This window comes from Priapulus caudatus, unplaced genomic scaffold (genome assembly GCF_000485595.1).
Source record: "Priapulus caudatus unplaced genomic scaffold, Priapulus_caudatus-5.0.1 Scaffold1018, whole genome shotgun sequence".
Classification (NCBI taxonomy): Eukaryota; Metazoa; Priapulida; class Priapulimorpha; order Priapulimorphida; family Priapulidae; genus Priapulus; species Priapulus caudatus.
In genome coordinates this window covers 1-5,492 of record NW_014578079.1, presented here as the reverse complement: position 1 = coordinate 5,492, position 5,492 = coordinate 1, and positions in this window count along the sequence as shown.

Here is a 5,492-nt window from a genome sequence, read left to right as displayed (position 1 = left end):
TTCCGCGCCGGAACTGTATACACAGTCCCGCGCAGAAACTAGCATAACAACTAGCGCAATCAGGAGCTAAATCTTCGGAAGCGTAAAAACCTGGTATTTAAGCCTCTTAAACCTGGTTTTAAGTCTAAAACCCGGTTTAAGCCTCTAACTTGAATTAAGCTCATTAAAAACCTAGTTTTAATGTCTAATACCAAGTTTTACGCCCTAAAACTAGGTATTAAGCGCTTAAATCCGGGTTTTAGACCTTAAAACCAGGTTTTAGGGTCTAAAACTAGGTTTTAAGCATTCGAGAGCTTAAAACCTAGTTTTAAGCTCTTAAAACCTGGTTTTAAGCCATTAAACCGGGTAGTAGGCCTTAAAACTTGGTTTTAAGATCGGTTGTTGGTTTCCCGGAACTGGCGACCCCCGGGGCCGCCATATTGGCAAATTCCAATATGGCCGCCACCCGGGTTGGGAGGCAATCTAGATAAACATCCAAAAGAGCTATAATCATAAATAATACCACTTTTTAGGGGTTCTTAATGTCTGGGAATCTGATTCTGATCTTACTTCAGTGATTTGAGTGAGTCAAGGTCACCCCTCAAGGTCACCCTAAGGGTCATTTTGGGGTCAAATATGTTATTTTTTAGTGTTTTTTTGTCAATATATACAAACAGCACCTCATTTGATCGGTTTCCGTGGTTGAGTAACCCGAATCTGACCTTATTTGAACGATTTGAAGCAATATTGCATGCCAGGGTCACGATAGAGGTCACCCGACCGAGAATTGAATCGCACGTCAATTATAGGTAAAAAACCAAAAGTGCTAGAATCAGACATAATACCACTTTTTAGGGATTTGTGGCTTCTTAGAATCCGATTCTAATCTTGTTTTGGCGATTTGAGGACATAGCGACCACATTTTGGGGTCAAAGGTCAAACCTCAGCAGTGTACTACTAAAAAATAAACAAAGATTATTCAGGAATCAATTTTTATTAAAGTAATTTAGAGATTACATGTTGGTTGTCCTCGCGCTATATCTGCTGCTATGCATGCAAACACGTATAGAATTGAGTGTGTATATTATGTATATATTCAGAGTTTTCCGCTTCCAGGAATTTCATCAGTAATTAATGTGGTACATTAATGTGAACCAGCACCATATTCAGAACCGAATTACATTAAATTTTGTATAATTCTGTGCAATTTCTATCTATATATTCTTCTATATTCTTATCTATATCTTCCTCTCCAATTATCCCCCGCTGCGTCCGAACTACAACTTCAACGCTCATAAGGTCTATATCTCCCTGGGTACTGCCGGACACTGCGGCTGCTGTTGTTGTTGTTGCTGCTAACGAGGGGGTTGTATTCCTCCCGCCTCCCTCTCCTGTCCTCCTATCTCCCTCCCTCAACACCTCTAGGATCCTTTATATTTTTTGCGTTTTCTCTTTTGAATGTCACTTGGTTTCTCTGACAGTTTACGTAATAAATGTATTTATCCTGTACAATGTATTTATTTTTCATGCTTTATATTTTTCTTATTTGTCTCTACTTACTCCCGTACCGCCTCACTAATGTTGCTACTAAAAAAAGTTCTGCTGTTACAGTTGCTGACATTATTGTTTGTTGATATGATTGATTGTTGTTATTGACAACAGCAGCCGCAGTGACCGGCAGTACCCAGGGAGACACAGACCGTATCAGCACAACTTACCCGCCGTTGCATCGCAAAAGAGGCCTAAGAGCAGCATCTTAATTACCATTTAGCAGCAGGGCCGTAGTGGCCTCCCAAAATGTGCTACTGCAGAAAAATGTAGGACCACCCAGTGATAATATCAAGAGTGGCGGTTATTGGGTGTGCCGCAGGCACGCATGGCTAACGCCGCAATCGCGAAGCCGATGCTGGGGGGGGGGGTACTCCCCCCGAAAATCTTTGAAATTTAGAGCCTGGAAATGGCATTTCCTGCATTTTCAGGCTATGTTGAAAGCAACCAATTCTGATTATCTTAAAAGGTCAATTTGTAAATTTCAAAGAGGAATGTAGCTAAAGCTGATGTTTTGACTAAAGTATCTAAAATATATATTAAGAGTATAATAACTATTAAAACATTGTTTACAAAATTGTATATACTATCAGTACATAATTATGAAAAATAATATAGTTTTTAATATTTCCGTTCCAGTGCATTGTACTTCAGAATACGTTGAAGCCGGCCAGTGAAGGCAATGCATGCCAAACGTGTGGTGTGTTGTGCGTGCGTGCGTGCGTGCGTGCGTGCCGTGCGGCAGTGCGTGTTGTGTGGTGTGTGTGCCGTGTTGCGATGTGTGTGTTTATGATGTTGTGTTGTGTGTCTGTGTGTGTGTGTGTGTGTGTGTGTATGTTGTGTGTGTGTAGTGGTGTGTTGGTGTGTGTGTGTCTGTGTGTGTGTTTGTGTTGTGTGTGTGTGTTGCATGTGTGCTGTGTGCTGTGTGTGGTAAGTGTGTTGCGTGTGTGTGTCGATGTGTGTGTGTGTGTGTTTTGTGTGTATAACGTATGAGTGTATAGATGGACATAAAGACAGGCACGTGTGCTGTGCTGACGAGTGTGAAGTTTGTAACGTATATGTAGGCGTGTGTATATAACAGCACGTCGCCTCGTGTATAGACAGACAGCATTAGACATCTACATACATTACAGACAGACTAGCGTGATGCTGAGTGTATGTGTGTGTTGTTTGCCCGCAGCTGATAGTGCGATGCCACTGAGCATTTATAAGCAGTATCGAACCTGCTGCGATCTCATCGTGCAGAGGATGGAGATCAATCGAGGCCAGGACGAACAGGACGAAAGTCTTCACATATCCAGCGTTCGGACCAGTCCGTTGACGTCGCTCCCGCGCAGACCGGCGGTGTCGCCAAGCGTTGCCAGCGGGCGCCAGTCCAGTGCGGAGTAAGCCTGCGCAACAATGGCGGCACTCGCCGCGCACCAAAGTAGTTTCTCGGTTTCCTGGTCCTTTTCCTGTGTTCCGGTTTCGCTTGGCTTTCGTTGGTTTCCTTCCTGGTTTGGTTCTTGGTTTCCGATTTCGGTAGTTTTAGCCGGTGAAACACCCGGCATAATTGGCAAGTTCACGCATCTTATATATATCAGGAGTAATAATATGAAAGGGAGAAAAGCATTGGAAATAGAAATTTTATGGATAAAATGGGAATTAAATACGCTATAGAACTTGTCACTTGCCTATATGCTAAATGTCACTCACGGGGTAACTCGCTCCACGGCTGTAGAACAAGAATGCGCCGTTTCACGTAGAAATGATGAGTGATCCAAACTTGTGTGCGTAACTGTACAATCTTTAATTACTCCTACACGTTAGCGTCACCTCATCAGACAATCGCACAAACAGACCAAAGAACGCCGCACACGCCATACGCGCGTGTGCTCCACTTTCTCGCGCCCAGAGACCAGAATCTCCCATCGTCTCTCTATATTATATTCCCCAAAACTCCTACAAACCACATTGCACCACGCACATGTACCCCGTTCTCAGCAGACTACGTCCTACACCCCATTCAGCAATTCAGCCTCTAATCTGGTCTAACCCAACCACGTCTGCCATTCTCCCTAATACATTCAACATACTCTCCTATACATCAATGTAGGCCGCGCATCTTGTTACGCCGACGCTCTGTCTAGGCTAGCAATGTCACACGTGTAAAACAGATGTTACATTATTCCCTTTTCGCCAAAACATGACTAGGGTAGTCATGCGACCTCAGCGTCCTCGCTGCTCTACACTTTAACCTGAAGCTAAACCAATTCCAAAAAAACACTAACCCTGATATCTTCCTAACTCAACCAACACAGAGAAACGAGTCTTTCTGGTCCGATTAACCACCCAATCAATACACATTGTAACAACAATCAAAATACATAGAGAGCACATATGAAGGTCAGAAACAAGAACGATAAAGTTTCGACCAAAATATAAGTCAGAAACTCAAACACATCTTGACATAACATTTGATATCGCCTGCAATTAATCTCACTCTTGCGTAATTTTTTGGCATGTAACGGTATCGTGGCGTACTGCGTATAACAGACACGCATTACCTGAACCCACGCCGTTATATCTGGATTATAATCTCATAATCCGCAGGGCACACAGGGGCCCATGCACACAGCCATTAGATAAAACGGCACTGATGTGGTACTTTGTGCATTCCACACATGCATAGCGGCAACAAAATCAATCATATATTCATCCATCATACATTCATTAAATCATATAAGGCCACAAAAATACGCAAATCTGATTTCATATTTTCGATAAATGTTTTGGGCCTATAATCACAAACATCTAATTAAGAATGTGTTTAGCGCGTCTGACAATATAGTGGAAAACGTCCGTCAATGGTTAGCACAAATTCCAAGAAACGATCACCAAATTCTAAACAAAGTTCAGCGACAAAGGTTTTCCACACAAAAAACACAGCGTTAGAAGCAATATACCATGAAGAAAATACCGCGTTCATAAAACAACCATAAACTACATATATACATACATACAATCCTCAGGTAAGCTTGTTGAAACAACTGTTCGGCGTTCCTTATTCAAAGTTTTATCCGCTCGCGCAAGTAAATAACATCGACATAACCAATAACATGCACCTTTGAAGCTAAAACAGGGTATGCCAGGGATTAAAAAAATAACGTATGGCTGGGCATGCTTGCATGGTGTATACAGAAAAACCGCTCGAGTATCTACGTTTATAACTACCGTTTTCACATTAATTAAACGAATAAAATGGCCGACACAAGATTGCATCACATAGCGCCATTTTAAGTATTCCGTCTCGTTCATTCTCTCGGTTTTTGTTTCTTTCGGTGTAAACTGTATCTTTCTCTCTTCGGTCGGAACTATTCTTCTCTTTCACGTTTCCTTCTCCTCCCGTTGACAACCCTTGCGCGACCGCGGCGGGCCCGCAACGGTCACTCCTCCGATGATTTCAGGCCGATCCTTCGTCGCTCCATCGTCATCGTCGTCGGCCTAGCCCAGCTCTGGCTCCATCCTGCATCATGCAGAACCGCTCTTTCCGTCCCTCTCTGCCCTGCTCGCCTCTCCGCTCATTTCTCCTCTACATCTTCCATTGATCCACGTGTTCTCTCTCCGCTTCTCGCTCTCGTCGTTTCTCAGCTTCTCCATCTTCCTTGTGTCATGGTCCGATAGATCGATCATAGTAGTAGATAGTAACCTTACAGTGTGCCTCGCAAAGGGATACCCAGATTTTGGACTGTCCAGGAGCCCACAAAAGTAAACAAGAGACGCGTTCACGGTAGAAATGATGAAGTAGATCCAAACTTGTGTGCGTAAACTCTTTATCAATCTTTTAAATACTCAATAACAGCTGTGTAGGCCACCTCATCAGGACAACTCGCCAGCAAATCAGACAATGAAACACCGCACACGCGTCATAACGCGTGGTGTGCTCACTCTCGCGGCCAGAACAGCGAATCTCTCCATCTCTCTCT